Raw genomic sequence first — 21,488 nt, 5'->3', positions numbered from 1 at the left:
CACTTCCCTCACAGTGACTCGCCCTCTGGAGTAAATGAAGGTAGCAGGGCAGAATGCCCAGAGGCAGAAGGTAGTAAGTGCTTTAAAAAGAATAACTCCTCATCACCACTTCATCTCCTGCCACTGCCATTATACGTTTCACATTTGAACTTGGGCAGATTATACAAGCATACGTTATACACTCTGTATGTCACTGCAAACCTGTTCATACCTTCACATATGCCCTCATGGCTCCTGCTGAGTTATCTCCCCTTACCACACCCTGCATGACTCAGCTTAAACTGTATTGAATCTTGTTTTCTGCTCGCATGTGTGGCAGTGTTTCTCATAGTCATTACTTTATACAAATGTTTTGGGGGTTGCAGTATTGAAGTTGTTCACCTATTAGCTTGCTAATTATTTTTATTAAAGTTGGCAATTCCCATTGTGTTTAACATATTCAAACAACTGTTTCAGCTTTAAAAGAAATATTAAAGTCTTAATGTAACTTAAAAACTTAACATCTTTCAGAAATCATATTAAAATGTGGTTTCTCCTTGGGGTTAGTGAGATCCTATGAAGTTGCAGGACCTTATTGAGAGGACAGCTCCCTCAGAACTTAAAGGGAAATTAAAAGCTCTTGAATATTTCCAAGATATAAAGAGATATAATTGCCTTACTGGCTACAGAACAACAGCAAACATTGGCTTTTATCCAACAGTTTCTTGACTGGTAATAAGAGGAGTCTAATTCTGAAAAGCATTTGAGAACATGTAATGCTGAAATAAAATGCCTACAGAGATTAATATCACAATTATTAGAAGGAGACTAATTGAATTGTGAACAATTACCACAAAATATTGTCCCAACTTACAATTTTTAACCTTTATTTTGTATTTGTGGGATGCTGTGGATTTTCCCCCACAAGATTATGGCTGAGAGATTCAGGTCCATTGAAATATCCTCAAAAGTCATTGGCCAAAATTAACTTGCAGCCAGAGGACAGGGGAGCCCATTGATGCAGCTCATTCATTCAGCCCCAAGCACAGAGCAGAATGGAGAAGGGAGAAGAGTAGATACGGAGTCCCACAGAGAAGCTGTGAGGCATAATGCATGTGTGTGTGTATATAAATATTTCTGTATCTATTTATCTAGCACATATTTGTATTATATATGCATTAAGCTTTCTATATATTATTTACTAGATGTATTTGGGATGGGAAAGCTCTTGACTTATCATTTCTGAAAAAGTGTGTGGCTGTGTCTTAAATTTTTCCTTTAAAATGAAAGGAAAGAATGAAATGTATGAAAGATCTGAGTACATGTCATAGATTTAAGCTAATCTGTCTAGATGGTATCTTTTAGAATAATTATTTTGAACTTCTAATAAAATATTTAAAATGGAAAGATATATATTGTTCAAGGTAAAATGAAAAGATACGGTTTTCCTGCTCTGTGCTTTGCATAGTTTTGCTTGAATAGGATTTACCTTCCAGTGTCGAATCTATTGGATATTCATTTTTCCTCATATTTCTGTTGTCCATTGTAACCAGAAAAAAGTTAAAGTTGCACCTTATTAATTTCATACCTGGTTACACCTAAGATAGTGTGAATACTTTCTCCCTTCCTTCCTTCCTTTCTTCCTTTTCTCTTTCTTTCATGTGAAAAACTGAGTTTTCATTAAAGGGATAATGAAAAAACTCACTAAAGATTTTTTTTCTATTATTTACTAAAGATTTTTTAATAATGAGTGTGTGGCATCTCAGTTCTTACACATATCAGCAAGAAAAAGACATAAAAGGATCTGTCTTAGAAGAGCCTTTGATTAACTCATCAGATCAGCAAGCTCTAAAACAACGTGTAAGGTCTTTTTTCCCCTTCCTCTGAATAATTGTAGATTAGATGTTCAATTTTGACTTGCTATAGTGTGACTGTATAGATTAAATGGTGTTTTGATATTTTAGCAGAAAATATGAAGTACTTATAGAAATGCTAGTCTAGAAGAAGGTTGGTCTGTAGAGGTTTTTAAAATCTTTCAAATTACATCCTGATCTTCTGTATTACACTATCCTTGCTTATTAGGGAAAAAGATGGCATAATATTCTTTTTTGATACATAAGTAAAATAATTACTCGGTAAATGTACGAAATACAGCTGCTTTATACAAATCCCATTTAAACACAAATGGTATTTTAACGATGATGCAAGCCTTCATGTTCGATCAAAGAATTTTGCTATCCAGTACTGTTTGCAACAAACACCATAGAAAATGATAGTTGTTCTAGATAATAACTCTTTCTGTTTGTTTAATTCATATGTATGATCAATTGTTAATGAAAGTTTCCAGATAATGCATATTGATGAAACAAACGTAACACAGTGCATTTCTATATTATTTTCTAAAGCAGTGTATTCCAGTGGATTTTAAACTTGCAACTACTGCCTACTTTTACCAATCCTTGCAAATTTAAAAAAGGAAAAATGAATAAAATATAGCTACAGATTACACAAACATCTAGATGTCACTTTTTGAACAATAATTTATAAGACCTCCTGAATAAAAATAAACATAATTATTTGTTTTATAGCTCTTCTTAGTTTTCCCTTTGATTTATGTGCTTTCAATCAGAAGGTAAGCAGTAATCCATATTCAAAATAATTAATAGATATATTAATTATTAATTGATATTTCATAGACTACAGAGGTTTTATTGTTAAGCTATGGCAAAGATTATAGACACCATATTAAGAGATAAATTTCATTAGTCTGTATTTTTGCTACATTGTTTCTTTGTCTTTTCTGGATGAGAAAAGTACTTAATTAAAACCAAGGGTTTTTCTATGTTGTATTTTGATTTTAAATGTATTCATTTAGTAATTGTACTGTGTTTATTTAAATTTCAAATATGTATACCCTTTAAGCAATTTCATTCTAAGAATGTAGTCAACAGAAGAGAAAAAATTACCAATACAAGTGAATGATATTTATTACCATGTTGTTTGTATTAACAAAAAAAATTGAAATTAAGCTGACGGTCTACCAATAAGGAAGTGTTTCACAAACTATGGAGTAAGCATTGCTTAGGCTGGGTCTTCTGAGATGCAGAAGGCAACGATTTCATTATGAGAAATAACATATAGGAGAGAAAATTGGGAAGATGCCAGATAAGGCCGTAAGAGCCATCGGGCTGCAAAGCAAGTCTGGTTCCAGTAAGGAAAGAGGGAGGGAAGATTGGGGAGAAGCATCCTAGACTGCCGTGCAATCTGAGGAAGGTTTGGCAAAGCCCTCAGAGTTCTCAAGCCAAAATCAGCCATCAGAAGGGCCCTTGTCAATCAGTGACAGAAAACTCTCCCTGCCACACTTCATCGCTGGCAGGATGCAGCTCCTGGGGGATGTGACCTGTATGTAAACACATTGATGAATTTCATGACAGTGGCTAGGGCCCTTGGTTGTTTACACTGGCTGCAGCTGGCGGACTATAGCCTCATCCTCATTGCTATGGCAGGCATCCCATGCTATGCACCTATAAAAACCAACAAGTATTGACTTGGAGTATGGATTTACTTAGAAGGAATTCTGTAATATGTTGATTAAATGAATATTGGTCTGTAATGGTTTAATATAGATGATACACACACAGAAGTGTCAATATAGACATCAGTGAGCCCTGAGGCAGTGCACACTCCTTTAAATTTCTGGCAGAAGACATCTTATAAGCTGAGAGGAACATGGCCAGGTGGCACTAGATGAGTGTAACTGAGAGACCCATTTATAATCAAGGGAGAGATCTGAGAAATGGTGGATGTTTGTTACTGTAGTAATCTAACTATATGTGTGTCACAGGCTGCTGAAATCTGGAACATAAAATATAGCACACTCCTAGCTCGACATATACCTTTCTATCTCCTCTTTTTTTGTGTAAACTATTTACAATACAAAGTAAGGATTTTTACAAATTCCCATGTATCTCCAAGTTACCCTACATTTATGACAGATGGCACCATTCTCTCTACCAGGATCCATTTTTGCGTCTACAAACAAAACCCAACTTTCAAGGTTCAGCTCAAATATTACCCACAAACTTGCTACCTAGAGTGGTCCCTGAACCAGCAGCATCACCGGGTGGTGTGGTATAAACGCAGAATCCCAGTCCTTATCCCGACCTGCAAGTTAGTTAGTATGATCCACAGATGATTTGTAAGCACTTCCTAGTTTGAGAGGTACAGTTCTACACTATAAAGCCTTCTTGTATTACTTTAGTCTAAGATCACCTTTTTCTGGGAGAATATGCACATTTGTTTTCTTTCTAGTGGGCTACTCACCTCTCTAAATGGTAATTCTCAAAAAACTTGTCCTGGAGACAAGTTGATCCTGGAGACTTTTACAAAGTCTGGAATCATTCAGAATTGGTCTACCTTTACAAAGCAGGAAAGTTCCCATTTAAAAATTGTACTTCACATTTTTTGAAGAAAAATCAGAATGTGCAGAAACATAGACAGAATGGCTGACTGGAGACAGTCCCTTTACCAGGCTCGTCCTTTCCAGTGGGTCACAGTCCCCACTGTGTTCACATATACATTGATCCCCTGGCAGCTTCACCCATTCATGTTGTCTGTCTGGCATCTGACACTGGAGCTTGCAACTGCTGCATGCAGATAGACCTGGAGTCCCTGCCTAGGGGAAAGGCACATCTTTGTCCTGGTCAATATCCTGTTTATAGCAAACACCCAATAGGCTTTTAAAAAGTCAATGTTACTGTTATATAAACATTTTAAAGGTGATATGAAATAGCACCTAGCCACAAAAAAATTTACACCCTGGTTGTGACCTTAAAGTCACATTTGACACCAAATTCTAGAGAGGTTGCTGAGAATGTAGATGATCATTGCTGGCAGGGATTTGAAATGGTACATCTACTCTTGAAATAATTTTGCAGTTTCAAATAAAACTGACCATACACTTAAAATATGCCACACAGTAATTGTACCCTTGGATATTTATCCTAAGGGGATGGAAACTTACGTTCACACAAAAGTTGTATAGGAACATCCATAGCAGCTTTGTTCAAAACTGTCCAAAATTGGAAACAATTAACCAATGAATGAGTAAGCAAACTTTTGTATTCCCACACCCTAAAATACTATACAGCAATAAAAAGGAACAATATAATAAAAATGCAAAAACTTGGTTGGCTCTCAAAGTAATTATATTGCATGAAAAAAAAAGTCACAAAAGGTTACATACTATGTGATTCCATTAATAATCTTGAAATAACAAAATTATAGAGATGAAGGTGGTCAGGGGTTAGGGAAGGAAGATGTGTGGCTGTAAAGGGCTATCAAGAGGAAGACTTGTGGTGATGGAAAGTTCTTTATCTTGATTGTGGTGGTGGGAACGGTGTACAACTTAGGGATCAGTATTTTTACATATTATGAAATCACCACAATAGATCTGTTACCATCCATCTCCATACAAAGGTTTTAAAATATTATTGACTATGTTCCCTATGTTGTACATTCCACCCCAATGACGTATTTATTTTATAACTGGGAGTTTGTATCTCTTTATCTCCCGCACCTATTTCACTTATCCCCTCACCTTCCTCCCCACTGGCAACCACCAGTTTGTTTTCTTTGTGTACGAGTATGTTTCTGTTTTGTTATTTTTATTCATTTGTTTTGTTTTTTTAGATTCCTCATGTAAATGAAATTATACATATTTGCCTCTCATTGTCTGACTTATTTCACTCAGCATAATACCTTCTAGGTCCTACCATGATGTCACACGTGGCAAGAGTTCTTTTTTTTTTCTTAACTGCTGAGTAATATTCCTGTGTGTGTGTGTATGTGTGTATTATATATTCTTTATCCATTCATCTTTTGGTGGACACTCGGGTTGATTCCATATCTTAGCTGTTGTAAATAATACTGCTATGAACATTGGGGAGCATGTATCTTTTCAAATTAGTGGTTTTGTTTTCTTTGGATAAATTCCAAGAAGTGGAATTGCTGGATCTCATGGTAGTTCTATTTATAATTTTTTGAGGAAACTCCATACTGTTTTCCAGAGCAGTTTACCAATTTATATTCCCACCAACAGTGCACAAGTGTTCCCTTTTCTCCACACTATCCCCAACATTTGTTATTTCTTGTCTTTTTTTTTTAAAGTCTATTATACCATTTATTGATGATGGAATTATACTGGAAAAGAAGCATGACAAAAGAGCCATCTTGACTAGTTTTCTCAGTGAAACATTCCTTTGAAACATAACATGTTAGACACTGTCAAATGTGTCACCAGGGAAGCCCTTGGAGTTAAGTGTAGACATCTCAGCTGGGATTCACAAGTTCTGCTCTATAGCACATCCAATAACTGTGTGGGGGTGTGTTTCATGCCTGTATCTCAGAATAAGGAACCATATTTTAGCTGGGCTTCTTCAAATAGATTGGCTTACATTGAAACACAGAGAAGAGTTATTCCTGGTCGATGGGTGAGCACTTATCCTTAGCTATCAACGAAGGTGATAAATAGCTTAGCTTCTTAATATAGAATAGTCTGTTCAATACCATGTTTTTTTGGTAAAGTTTTTTTTGGGTTTTTTTTTGTTTTGTTTTGTTTTGTTTTTGTTTTTGTTCCTTGGTACCTTAGCTTCTTCCCTCTGATTTTCAGGAAAAGAGAGGTATAGGTGAAACTGGTATGGGAGACTTTGGTGGCAGACATCTGGTTGAGACCATTTTAACCAGCAGCTGAGTTGTCTGGGCAGGAGCATGCTTGGCTGAGAGTTCTTGGCATGGATTTAAAGTGGAGCTTTTGAGATTCTTAAAGTCATCGTGAGCTGCCATCACTTGTTTTGTAGTGGATGAGCTTTTCAGAGATGGTCTAGAATTCCACTTGTATTTGCCAGTTCTGCTCCATTTCCATTTGGAAGCACTGCATTCAAGCTTGCAAGAGCCAGAATTGCTTTTCCTTTTTTCATGACTTTTATCTACCAAGTTATTTGACGACTCAAAGAGTCAGAAAGCTTGGGCTGTCTTGTTTTGGGAATAGCTCTGGAAGAAGAGGGTTGTTCAGGGACTCGAGGAGTGCAGAAGGTGGTCTGCAGTCTTGGCCTTTCTTTTTAAATAGTCACATGCTGCAATCTTTCCATTTCCAATAACCGAGTTATCAAACGTTAAAGGGAGCTTTCCAGAAGCTCCACTATCATTTTCCAATTTTCAGATTTTGAGAGGGCTAATTTGTGCAAGTCCAGAGTATTGAAAGGAAGGGGAGGAAAATCAGGACATGGGAACACTTCACTTGGTTCTTCTGTGAAAAATTCTTCAGCATTTCCTATTGCTTCTGGCTTACAGTTCAGGTCTGTCTGTTTAAAATAGCTGAGTGAAGTTTCATTTGCTTTTTCATTTTCTTAGAAGTAACTTTCATCTGTTAAATTTTCTTTCACAATGCTGTTTCCGTACTTCAAATTAAAATTTGGAGCCGTTAAAATGTCACCACTGTTGTTTACTTTAGTTGAGCATAAATTAATTTGAGGCTCATTTCTGTCCTTAAAAAAGTCTCCAGCAGTGTCAGGCCAGCAGAGATGTAAGGCCATCTGCAGTCCAGGTGAGCGCCGTCTTGCTTGTCCGCTGAAGCGCTTGCTCCTGAGCGGTTCACAGCGAACAGCCTTATGGGACTAATGGTCACATGACAGCCAGTTTCCATTGAAGACTTTTTTGAAATCCCTGTTCTCCATGATAACTTCCTTCGTTATGAGGATAACTCCATAATTGGAATATCCCTTGTTTGCTATTCTGTGTTCTTTTGGGAGCATGCTGTAACAAATTAAGTTCTAGCATCAGTTGCTCTACTGGGATTTCCAAATGGTTCATGTGTGGCACTGTCCCGTTGGGGCGGGAGGTTTTTATTTTCAGGAGCAGGTACTTCTGTATCCAAATTCCAGGGACATTAGGTCTCTCCGGAGATGCTGGACGTGCACAGGCCGGTGTCGCTGCTCTCACTGTTTCTGCTCCCCATCTTGCTCCCCTGTTTCCTTGCAATCCGCTCTGCGCCACTGGCCCCCGTCTCATCCCCGGCGGCATCTCCATGGGCACTGCTGCCCCTAGGCCCCAGGCCGCTCTGCGCGCAGAGCCTCCGCCTCAGCCCGCCTGCCGCGGGAGGACAGAGGGCAGTGGGCGGTGGGGCACCCAGTACTGGGCCCTGCCCCGGGTCCAGACCCCGCCCCAGACCCCCAGGCCCCGCCCCAGCCCCTGCCCTGCCTCTTTCTTGTCTTTTTGATAATAGCCATTCTAACAAGTGTGGGGTAATACCTCATTGTGGTTTGGACTTACATTTCCTTGATGATTAGGATGCTGAGCATCTTTTCATGGGCCTGTTGGTCATTTGTATCTTTTTTTGAAAAATGTCTATTCAGGTCTTCTGCCCATTTTTTTTTAATGATTATTTACCTTTTTAATATTGAGTTGTATGACTTTCTATTTTTGGATATTAACCCTTTATCAGACATACTATTTGCAAATATTTTCTCCTTTTCATTTTGTTTGTCTTTGCTTTTGCGTTTGCCTAAGGAGACAGATCCAAAAAACTATGGATACTACTTAGGTCAAAGAGTGTACTGCTTATGTTTTCTTCTAGGCATTTCATTATTTCAGGTCTATATTTAAGTCTTTAATGATTTTGAGCTTATGTTTGTATATGGTGTAAAAAAAAAGTTTAGTTTCCTTTTTTACATGTAGCCCAGTTTTCTCAATACCATTTACTAAAGAGACTATCTTTTCCCTATGGTATATTCTTGCCTCCTTTGTCCTAAATTAATTTATTATATAATTCTGGATTTATTTCTGGGATCTCTTTTCTGTTCCTTTGATTTATGTGTCTGTTTTTGTGCCAGTACCGTAATGTTTTGATTACTATAGCTGTAGTATAGTTGAAATCAGGAAGTGCGATACCTTTGTTCCTGTCTTCTGACCCTTTCTCTCACTTTTATTCTACCCCTATAGTGTGAATGTTACAACATGTGATGTTGGTCCAGGGGTCTCTTAAATTACCATTTTTATAATTCATTTTAGGGGATTTCCACTCTTCTGTCTTCCAGATCACTGGTTCATTCTGTATCATCTAATCTGTTCTTAATTTTCTCTAGTGTATTTTTCACTTCAGTTACTGTGCTCTTCAGCTCTGATTATTTCTTTTTTGTATTTTCTAGTTCATTGTTGAAGTTCTCACTGTGGTCCTCCACTCTTCTCCCAAGTTCGGTGAGTATGCTTATACTCATTTTTTCGAATTCTTTATCAGGTAGAACTACTTATCTCTATTTCATTAGGGTTTTCCCTCAGATTTTATCTTATTCTTTTATGTGGAACATATTCCCTTGTCACTTCCTTTAGTTTGACTTTCTGTGTTTGTTTCTATTAATTTCTATAATTTCTGGGGTTTGTTAATGCAGTTTTAATATTAATGATTTTTAAAAGGGGAATAGATTTTCTTCTAAATTAACAAATAAGATAATTATGTTATCTTTATCTCATTCTTTTACAATTTTCATTTTGTGTGCTTTACTATGTATATCATGTGTTAGTATAGTAGTGCGTGCATATGATTTTTATGTATATATATATTTAAGCATATACCTTCCATATATAGGATATACCATATGTATACACACATCAAAGGTATAAGCTTAAATGTTGTTTTATTCATAGATGTATGAGATTAAAAGTTTAGAAGCCACTGATTTAGGCAATGATATATGGGTTTATCATTCCTATCTTGGGTTTTATCTCTGCTTGACCACTCTTTTGAACTTCCCTCAACCTGCTGAAGGCTTGGTAAATTGACACAAATTGTGATAACTCCTCTGCATGTGCCTTTGTATAAATATTTATTCCATATTGTTATATACTTCCTTGCATATTTTACATTTGTCCTCATTAGTGTTGTCTTTCATAGTTCTGGCTATTTAAATACTGAGGATATCATTGATAAAATTAGCTTTTTGTAGCACCTTCCAGAGGCAGTAAGCTAACTGACACGCCTGATGCTATTTGCTTTTATTCCTGGAAAAATTATTGTATGATTGCAGATTTCATTGATTCTTATTGATTCTCATATAAATAATGGGTGCACTTTGAGGACTTTGGATATGTTTGGAAATGGCACAGTTTTTCTGGGGTCAAGAGTATTTTGATGATATTGGCCTTTGTTCACTTTTTTTTAGGAAGACTTCTGCCTCAATCATTTAAATTTACTTGGTACTTGTTGAGATACAAAGAATCCACTTGCATGTCACAAATTGTTCATAATGAGATACTTCCTCTATGTCTTTTCTAGGCAAAACAAATCTATAATTTCACGTTTCAGTGGGTATGTCCATTCAAAAACTGTCTCATCTGGGAACAACTTTGGATTCCAAAACAGTACTAGTGACATTAAAGTGCTCTTTATTAGACCACAGTATTCTACTAATCAAGTTAATATTTGAATCCAATAGTTCTCTTTTTCACCTATTAATTTTGGCCTAACTCCAGAAGTTCTACCTTTTGTTTGTTTTTTGGGGGGTTTTTTTTTTTTTGGTATATATGTATTTTTATTGAAGTATGCTCATTTTACAATGTTGTATCAATTTCTAATATACAGCATAATGCTTCAGTCATACATGAACATACATATATTTGTTTTCATATTCTTTTTCACCATAAGTTACTACAAGATATTGAATAGTTTCCTGTGCTATACAGTATGAACTTGTTGTTTATCTATTTTATATATATTAGTTACTATCTGCAAATCTTGAACTCCCAATTTATCCCTTCCCACCCTCTTCCCCTCTGGTAACCATAAGTTTGTTTTCTATGTCTGTGATCTATTTCTGTTTTGTAAATGAGTTCATTTATCTTTTTTTTTTTTTTTTTTTTTTTTTAGATTCCACATATAAGTGATATCATATGTTATTTTTCTTTCTCTTTCTGGCTTACTTCACTTAGAATGACATTCTCCAGGTCCATCCATGTTGCTGCAAATGACATTGTTTTATTATTTTTATGGCTGAGAAGTATTCCACTGTATAAATATACCACAACTTCTCTATCTAGTCATCTGTCGATGGACATGTAAGTTGTTTCCATGTCTTGGCTACTGTAAATAGTGCTTCTAGGAACATTAGGGTGCATGTATCTTTTTGAATTAAGGTTCTCTCTGGATATATGGCCTGGGGTGGGATTGTGGATCAGATGGTAAGTCTATTTGTAGTCTTTTGAGGAATCTCCATACTGTTTTCCATAAAAGCTACACCAAAGTACATTCCCATATAATTTCTGTTAATTAGCTGCTGCTTCTGGTCTTGAAGGCACAGTGTAGGAGTGTCCCCTGTAAGGACTACTTCATGTGTCAGATGGCTGTGGGAGGCTGACTGGAGCTGGAACGGGCACAGGCTCAGGGTAGGGGGTACTGTGTCAGGACCGCCTTGGCAGCATGACTGGAGTGGTACAGGCATGGGCACGGGGGTCCCAGGATGCGCTACACTGGGGCTATCTTGGCTGGGGAACCAGAGCATGCTGCAGCAGCTTTAACACACCAGCTAGAGCACCTGGACTGTTTTCCCTCCGGGCTTTCATGGTGGACAGGGAAGGTAAAACACAGTGCCCTTTGGAGCCTCCCACCCTGGAGAGAATTCCATCAGTCCCCCACTTATTTGGCAGATGCTGTTAAAACTAGTAGTTTTCTTCATGTATGGTCTAGGTGCCATTCAAACTGCTGTTTTTTGCTGGATTTTTTTTCCCCTCTAGTTCTTTTCTGTTCCTTTTTTCTCTTGAAGAATCTCCCCTTATAAATTCACAGTTTTCTTTTACTAGTCTGCATGTGGGTCTCAGTGATATCCCTCCTCACTGCAGTTCTAAGTGTTGGGGCTAGTGTTTCCGTGAATACCACATCTCTGTCTCTCCTGCCCATCTTTGTGGGGTCCCTCTGTCGTTTGCTGTGCAGAAGCTCTTCAGTCAGCTCTCAGTTCTTCTTCGGGAGGAATTGTTCTATAGGTCGGTGCAGATTTGGTGTGTCTGTGGGAGATGAGTTCAGGGTCTTCTTCCTACACCACCATCTTGAACCTTACAGCCTGTCCTGTACATTTTTTTTCACCTTCCTGTGACTCTGTAATATTTAATATTAAAACCCTTTTAAAATGCTGTGCTAAAAAGAAAAACTACATTAAAGTGTATGCATGATTAAATGACTATTTTCAGTCATTTTCTTTCCTAGTTAGGGCTAAGACACACTGAGAGGGCAGAGAACTACTTTTATTTTTTGAACAATCAGCCTGGAAATCTAAAGAAAGTGAGAAAAATTAGTGAAATTTATTCACGTGTGTTTATATATCTAATATATGACTTTCATGTGTCCAGTTGCAAAACTCACTCAGGCTTTGATAAACTACTATCAGTGTGACAGTTGTTTCTGGGAACCCCAGCTGGACGAAGTGTAGCTGAGGACGTTTATTAGTGCATATTAATATTGCGTGTGGTTCATGCAGCCTGAGAAATGCTGAGGCTGTAAAGCTTTCTCAGTTGAGGCAAGACAATGGAGTTTAAATATTTACTGTATAATAGCTGGTGATAAAGTCCATATGAGGTATGAACAGTTTATTTTGATACTCTTCTCTCAGCCAATGTGGTATGATTAGTTTATTATTAGTGTATGCTTAGCCAGACTCTTTATAGCTGTAATATCAGCGTAGATTTATAGTGTATAAAGTAGCGTACTAAAGATCATTATGACTATACTTCCCTGTGTGAAAAAAGTAAAGCCCCAAATCTCAAGAGCCTCACCTCTGAATAAGAAGAAAGGTAATTTTGATACTGAATAAACAGTCAGGGGGAAGGGTATAGCTCAAGGTCCTGGGTTCAATCCCCAGTACCTCCTTAAATGATAAATAAATAAACAAACAAACAAACAAACAAACCTTATTTCCTGCTCTCCCAAATAAAAATAAATAAATAAATGAATAAAATAAAAATAAATAGAAAGTCAATCAATGATAACCCATGTAGTGAGGGTTTGGACACCTCCCTGAGATGGTGCCATGTTTCACCATGATTACTTGTTAAGCACTCAAGTTCACAAGTAAAATAGGGGTGGCGGGAACATTAAATTAAGATGTCTAAATTTTTGTAACCAATTTTATCACCATCCTTGTGTAATTCTACAAGTCTCTCTACCTGTTTTGTTCTGAGTTTCCTTCTTATATAAATATCAACTCAATATTTTTGTAGGGTTATTATTGACTAAGTGGCAGAAAGATAGTAAATGTGGAGTTTTTATTTCAGCAAAGCTTTTATTTCATTCCCACAGTAGCCTAATGAGCACAGTGGGAAATGTTGGCTGAAAAAGAGTATAGTTCCTTGGTTTGCAAGTTTGTTGAATAAGGGAATGAACTTAGAGAGCTGATTGGTATTTCCACTAACAGCACTGTGGAACCTGGTGCTGAAGGGCCCTTTCATAGGCTCATCACTGTAAACCTCACTCATCAGTGGCTTGTATGACAGTAGAATATTATGAATCTCAAATTTGGAACTGACAGGAAGCTAAGAGGTAAAGCATATCTATGAGATGATATGATAAGTTGTTCAGAAGATCTTGATGGTGCTGATAGGCAAAGTGATTGAAATCAAGTAGAATGAAGTTGAACAGAGCCCACAGAAGTTATATGTATCTTTCCACAGAAACCAAGTATAAGTCAAGGTGAGCATATGAAACTTCATGGTGGTAGGTGTACAAAAGATGATGTAGGGAGTTTTCGGTGAGTATAGGCTCAATCCATCAACAGCATAATGTGGCTGCCAAAAAATAACAGCAATAATCTTTGCGTAGTGTCTAAAATAAGGGAGTTAATAGTCATCTTCTGCACTGGTTGGACCACATCTAGAGTAGTGAGATTAGTTCTTGGCCCCAGAAGGAAACACCAAAATTATAGTGTATCAAGTGACTGGGTATGGTGAAGGAGCTGAAGCCATGGCGTAAGAGGAATGTTGAGAACATCTAGGCAGAAAACGGAGAAGACATGATAGGTGCCATGGAATATTTGAGGACCTATCAAGAGGACAAGAGATTCAATCAGGCGCTGCCTCAGCCTCAAGTTGTAGGAAGGTGGCTTTTAAGTTGATATAAATTTAAAATTGCCTGCTATGAGAAGGGACAAAAGTTTAAGTGAGCTATCTTGAAAGAGAAAAGGATAGCCTCTTATTAGATTCTGCACCAGCCAAAGTAGATGGTCCTTGAAGGGTGTTATTGGTAAAATGAAACATCACATAGGAAGTTAAGTTGTATGACTCCTAAACCTTTCTAAATCAACTGAATAAAAAATGTGATTTTATGACTACATAGTTTCTTTTACTATAGGTCATACCATTTAGTTAAGCAAGGAATGATTGTTGAATGAAAATAAATCAGGACTTTCATGTCTGAAATTCTGATGTTTGATAATATCCCTCCCAGCTCAAGGCAGAGCAATTAATATAGTATGTCATCACAAAGGAATCAGTAAAAATTTGGTCTGATTTTTGTTTATATTATAAGTAAAGTTGTACTCAAATTGGTAACATTTATAGTAATTAATATCCCATTTGTTTAAAACTCCCAGTAGCATCTGTAGCTGTAAGACAAACAACACAGTATATTTCACTGCAAAAGAGTATATTTCACTGCAAAAGTCATTGCAGTTATCTGAAGCACTTAACAATTACTTTTTTAAATAAAAAAAAAGAACATAAGAAATCAGGAATGACAACGTACATATTTTCTCTCCTTATGTTAGTGACTTTTCTGTATTTAATGCCATTGATTGGGCTAGCCTTCTTGGGGTTTTTTTTCCCCCCCTCAATTTCCATGAAACTGCACAATCCTTACTTTTTCCTATTCCTCTAACTAATCATTCTCAGTAAACTCTGAGAATTTCTCCTTTTCTTTCCGAACTTCATTTGCTTGATTATATCACCACTTGGTCCCAAACATTCCTATCATCACTCTGCACTCTCACCATGGGTGTGTTAGTCACCTCGGGCTTTAAATGGCATCTTATGCTCGTGGCTTCTGAATTTATGTCTCTGACCCTAACCTTTATTTTGATATTCAAACATGTATATCCACATTTCCATTAGATATGCTGATTGTATTCACCATGTCTTTTTATTCTCCGTTCTCTGATGCTTTGACATCTGGGACCTGAGCGTGGAGGGACTGGTGCTCCCAGCATTAGCTGGTTCTGAGATAATAAACAAGTCACTCCTGAGCTTACCTTTCAAATGCAACCAATCCAGAGCCCACACTCCCAACCGCCTCCTTTGTCCCTTTATCGGCCTCTTTTACTTTGGGCCACTATTCTCCTGACCTAATCACCCCAGAGCCAGTTACCAGACAACCAGGGACAGTCCTTACCCGCCAGAGTCTGCTGAGATTATTTAAACTAGGAAATCCTACACTTGTGTACCCTGTCTCACCATGAGTTTCAGAGTAAAGCACAGTAAAGGCTTCCCCCACCCTCTGCCTCCTGACTGAGTCTGGTGCTTCCCTGTGTGGTCCTGCATATGTGCCATGCCTCTGCTTCCTAGGGGTTTGTGGGTGTTAACAGACTTCTTCCTTTGTGACAGGCACGTCTGTGTCTGCATGGCTTACCATACCCAATTAAAGAGAAACAAACCATGTACTCTTAAAAACTCTTAAAGCCCAGGAAAAGGAATGCCCAGGACGAACATCCCATGGGATTTTTACAAACTTCCATAACAAAAAAAGTTACCAAAAATTATCTTAATATCTTACCCACAAAACTTGTTTATCCTTTAGTGTTTCCATTACAGCAAATGGTACCACCATCCACCAAAACTGCTTCTGCCTAGGGGCCACAACTGACATCTCTTTCTCCCTCACTTCCTACACTGAATCAGTCAAAATGCCTCCAGAACATCTATATATGATTGCTTCTCCATCTTCATCTCCACCACCACTGCCTTTTCTGAGCACCATTACCTTTGGCCTGGGGCACTTCAGTAGCCTCCTAATTTTCACATCCCTTATTGTCCAAATCAATTCAGTATATAGGAGCATGAAAGAGCTTTTCAAAATGTGTTATCTTAAGATGCTTATACTTATAAACATTTTTCCTTTACTCTTACCTTCATTCTAAAATCCTTAACGTGCCTCATAACGTCTCTGTGACATGATTTCTCCTCACCTTTCCAGTCTCATCTCTGCACCACTCCGTCCCTCGGTCACTTCATGCATAACTGGAAAGATTGTGGATGCATTTTTCAGTTATTCAGCACTCTCCCACCACTCTTCTGAATGACATCTGTGCATATTTCAGAGCTTAGCTAAATGTCAGTTTCTCGGAGAAGCCTTACTAGGTTAGGTCCTCTTGTTGCTTTGGTGTTCTACAGCCTCTTTCAGAATAAATACATACGTATTTATATAGTTAGTCTGTCTGTCTTTTCACCTAGACTGTTAAGCTTCATGAGTTCAAGAACCATGTATATCTATTTCCTGTGTCTCACCTAATTCAGATGCTAATGTATCTATGCAATAAAGGTGTTAAATAATACTTTAAGACTTTTCTGCCATCTGGGGTTAGTGACATATAGGGCTTGAACTGGATAAGATCATCTTTGATTCTCAACAAAGTTCAAAGGACAGGAAGTCAATAAATAGAAAAACATTGACTGCTTCCAATGAAGAAGACGTTGCAAATAAATATCATACTTTTGTAAGCACTTATGTGTTCAGTGAAGTATGGAGCATCTGTGTTTTTCTCGAATTATGATCCACAGACCGACAGCATTGGCAGCACACGAAAAGTTGTTAGAAATGCAGACTTGCAGGCTCCTTGCCCCCAGACTTGCTGAATCATCTGCATTTTAACAAGATCCCCAGGTGATTTATAAGCATGTTAAAAATTGAGAAGCACTGATCCATAGTATCTTCATATTTATGCTATTAACTATTTTAAGTAATTATTTAAAAATTTTCAGTATAATAGAGCACATCCCTGAGAGAGTATAAACTGACAGTTGATTTCGACCACCCTCCAATGGATGTCTCTTATAAGGAAATGTACAGACTACGTTTGGTGACCCTCATGATCAGGGCATGATCAGGTTTTCTTTTTGAACAGAAAACAAAACCTTTCAAAGTCAAATCAATAGAGAAAGCAGATGGCAGACAGCCTCACAGTTTAACATTCAGTCTGTAAGCCCATTTCACATGACGATGTGTAATACAAGCAGCTAGTTTGTAGTCTGTCATTTGGAATACACCTGCAAAACAGACATTTCTGAGAACCATTTCATTTCACTGACTGAGTTGCTGTGTGCAACTGCAGTTACTGAGAGTGATTTCTAATTATTTTGACTTCCTTCCGGTAAATTACCAGAGAGAAGTCTAATTTACCATATGGTTAGCTGATACGCTAATATTCACAAGCCATCTTTAGGTGAAGTTAATCTACAGTCAGGTGCTCTGTTTGTTCAGGCATATTGGAACAACCACTGATTAGTATCACTGAATACAGTGGTTAATTTTATTAGCCACTAAGAATTCTACTGTGAATAATCTTATTTCCTTCATGTGAACATTGATCCCAGAATATGTATCACAGAAAATATATTTTCAATGAAGGCTCCCCTTGAAACTCATACCAACGCTGCTAATGGAATTCCAGGAAAGGTGCAGGGCTTTGCTCAGCATTTGTAAGCTGGGATTGAGGGGTTCTTTTGCCCCCACTCTGTTTCTACTACCATTTTTATTAAGTGTTGCAGTATGTTCTGTCAGCCTTACCGGAAAGACATCAGTCCCTCCCCCATTGGGCTTAGAATCTAAGCCAGTCTGACAGTACAGCTCAGACATGTTTCTAATAACCGTTTAGAAGCTCTGTGACAGAATTCTTTTTCTGTTTGTCAAGAACTATACACAGGCATTTTGATCATTGTCACAATTTAGAGAGCAGGTGACAGTGAATGTGCTGAGAATCCCCCTCCTAGTCTCAGTGATAGATTCTGTTTGAGGCTCAAAGATTTAATGAAAACAAGGAGTTTGAATGTAGAGTATATTTTGCCACTTCCCCTTGCCCACCCATAGGCTTCTGTCATCCACCCATTGCTCTCCCTTCCCTGTGATCCTCTGAGGCTTCTCTTTTTCTTTTTCCAAAAAGAGTAATATAGACAGGGTAAAACAGGATTTACAAATGTTTCAGAATAGATATCATCCTAAATACATGCTTTGTTCTCTAGAAATTCTTCACCTTAAATACTATGAGCATTTTTTCTCATTATTTTGCTAAGCTGTGAATTGTTGCTTATAAGAGAAGATATGGCATATTCTTGGGAGATTTGAGTTATTTCCCAGTCATCAAATATCTAAATTTTTGCTCCTTATTGTATGTATCTTGCTGTTGTAATAATAAGTCTCTGAGATCTTTGAAAATATTCCCAATAATGGAAAGAAATTTGGAGATTCAGTATCTATTTATCAGTAATACATGAGGCGCCACTGTAAAATAATGGGAATGACTTCAAAACTTACACAAATAATTCTTTCTTTCAATGTGCCCTACCTGTGTTTATGCATAGACATAACCAACATACAGTGTGTGGACTACATTGGTAACAGATCTGTAATAAAATGCAGTCGTGGTCAGGAGCATATGCTGTGGAGTCACTCAGAAATGAGGATGAGTTGTATTCACTTCTTACCACTGTGACTTTGGGCAAAATCCTTTCATCTCTAGACGTCCTGCTTTCCCTCCATACTTGGGGGAGGGGGTGGGCAGGGAATAAGATCTCCTTTGTAAAACTTTTATTAGAATTAAATGAGAAAACATAGCTATAAAAGTGTTAATGCAGTATCTGGCTGGCAAAATAAATACTGAGAACAAATACAGCTATTGAGATTTGTAAAGATTTATTTTGAAACAGAAATGACTTTATATACCCATATTCAAAACAGCTCAGTTTGTCTCTCTGGGTGCTTGCTAGTCATTGGATTCAAACAATGGCTCATTTGCTGACCAAAAAACAGTTCCTTTTGGAAGCAACAAAGCCACCCACAGTATAATATTGAGGCTCTGTGATCCACACCACATTGCTTCGTGTTTCAGTTGACTGATGCAATGGGAATATAAAAACAGCTCACGACAACTTTTACTGTGCTTTTGTGTATGCAAGTTTTATTCCTGAAAATATAGGAATAATAACTAGAATGCTTGGTTTTTAACTTTTTGTAAAAAAAATTTTTTTCTATGAAAATGAGACTTTATATTTATATATTGATTTTTGAAATGAGAATAAAGCTAAAAGGTGCTCATTTCATAATTTTAATTGAAGAGGGAGTTGCTTCAGAAGCGATACCTAAAATATACAGTCACTAGAAAACAAACTGTTACCAAGCCTTGACAATAGGCACATTTCCATTTGTCACAAGTAAGAATGTTTAAGAGATAGGTAAGTGTAGTTTCCTTTGTTTTCATTATTGTCTTGTATCTATTTTTGAAATGTGTCTCAGTTATCCAGCTCAGTACTTGCATGTGAATATTAATATTCTTCTTCAAAATCAATATGGAATGATGTCAAAACCAGTGTTGTAAAAGTCAACAATTACGTTGATAATGTAGAACTAGGTGAATCACTAAGATTTTTAACTTTTACAGATTACAATTTTATGTTCCACCTGATCTTAAAATGAAAAGACAGATTACAAATACAGTGATTCTAAAAGGTGTACCTGATTTTCCCATTCCTATGTGCATATTCCTGTGGCCATTCAAAGATATTATAAGCATTAAACACTAATATTTGCCACCTGCAAAAAAACAAAACAAAAAAACAAAAAAAAACCAAGAAGGCTTAGCTTTCTCATTCTGATAATTGCTGAAAACTCCAAATTAAAAATATAATTGTGTGTTTTTGTTAGAATATTTGAGTGGTGTTTGCTATGTGAAGTGGACTCTTGAATAGCAGTGACGATAGAGTTAGATACAATTTTTCCTGAAAATAATTAGTACTGGAAACTAGGAGGCTAGACCCATAATGTTTATTTTTCCATCTTCACCCCTGACTAGAATAACTTAATTTTATTTCTATTACATTTGTATTTAAAATTCATGTGCTTAAAGTAACTTTTCCAAGTATATGTAGTGCATTTTGTTAATGTGCAAGTTAATGATTCCTGATCAGAACAGTTCTCTGAAATACCCTGAGTCTTTACTAAACCGCTATACCATTATTCTTCAGTGGGTGGTAAGTTAAAATGTTTGTATTTCACTCTCGTTAAAATAAGGTTTAAAGTATTGACATTTAAATTATGTTTTGGTGTGAATGAGATAGTAATCAGTCATATTTGAGGAAATTTATATTTGGTGGCTATTTAGAAACAATTTTTTTTTGAGGCCAAGCAATAGAGCTGTTCGTAGGAAGACTTCATGTTTCACTGTTGGTAAAAGTGAGGAAGGGAAAGAATTGTTCTGGCTGGTAAAATAATAAATACTTGTGCTTATAAAAGTGTTCAGGCCCTCAGTAAAGCCGGAGGGAAAATGTAAATGGACTAAAGACCCCCAATAAAAAGGCAGAGGTAGACTAAAATTTTTTAAGGTCCTAATTACCCGCTATATACGAGAAAACACACTCTAAACGTAGAAGATACAGACTGTAAGTGAAAGGATGGTAAAAGATAAATCACACAAACACTAAGTATAAGAAAGCTGGTGTTGCTACAGAAATATCAAAGTAGGCCTCAGTAAGGGTACCTTGAAATCTAGAAGGGGAATTTCATAATGACCAAAGGTTCCAATTCATGAAGCTTAACAGTATTAAATATATATGTGCACTTAATAAAAAAGATCCCCCAAAAAATAAAGCAAAAAAAGTGTTCCGGCCCATAAAATCTGCAACTTTTATAAGTGTTGAGCTGAACAGTTTAATTTTGCTCTGATTCTATAAGCATTAGCTATTATTATGCCGAGATTAAAAACTGTGCTTACAAATTGTCCGTATTTCTATACTGAAGTCATTCCATCTGTCAGCCTCGGTTTTTAGATGACATTGTCCGTAAGGATGACTAAGGGGGAATATCTCTTTGTCGACCTTCTCCCAGGAGACCTCGTAGGACCATCTATTCCTTGGTCTTTGGTTTGAGCTTCCATTTTGCAGCCTCAGAAGTTTGTTTTTTGTCATCACAGAATGTATGATTTGAAGAGATTGACACAAACTCACTCACATGAAACTCACTGTAACTACACTGCTTAATTTACTAATGTATTGAGAAATACATCTGCTGAAAGGATAGAAGATGAGGACGGGCACCCTCTGGTCAGAATGTTCCCTTCTCCATCAGAAAAGCCACGAGAAGCCAAATTATCATCAAAAGATTGTTGGATGATCATGCAGTCAGAACAAGAAAAGTAATTTGTATGATTTGTATGTTTGATGGCATCAGGCTATAACCAGAGACAGCCATCTCCACAATTTACATGATATCTGTCACT

The 21,488-nt window shown here is 37.0% G+C and overlaps 1 pseudogene; it reads right to left on the bottom strand.

The window, feature by feature from the left end:
- Positions 1-6,372: 6,372 nt before the first annotated feature.
- LOC102518043 lies at positions 6,373-7,918 on the bottom strand (annotated as a pseudogene).
- Between the last annotated feature and the right edge of the window lie 13,570 nt (positions 7,919-21,488).

Source organism: Camelus ferus, chromosome 7 (assembly GCF_009834535.1).
Source record: "Camelus ferus isolate YT-003-E chromosome 7, BCGSAC_Cfer_1.0, whole genome shotgun sequence".
Lineage (NCBI taxonomy): Eukaryota > Metazoa > Chordata > Mammalia > Artiodactyla > Camelidae > Camelus > Camelus ferus.
Note: the sequence above shows the minus strand (reverse complement) of the source record. Positions and strands in the feature narration are given on the sequence as shown.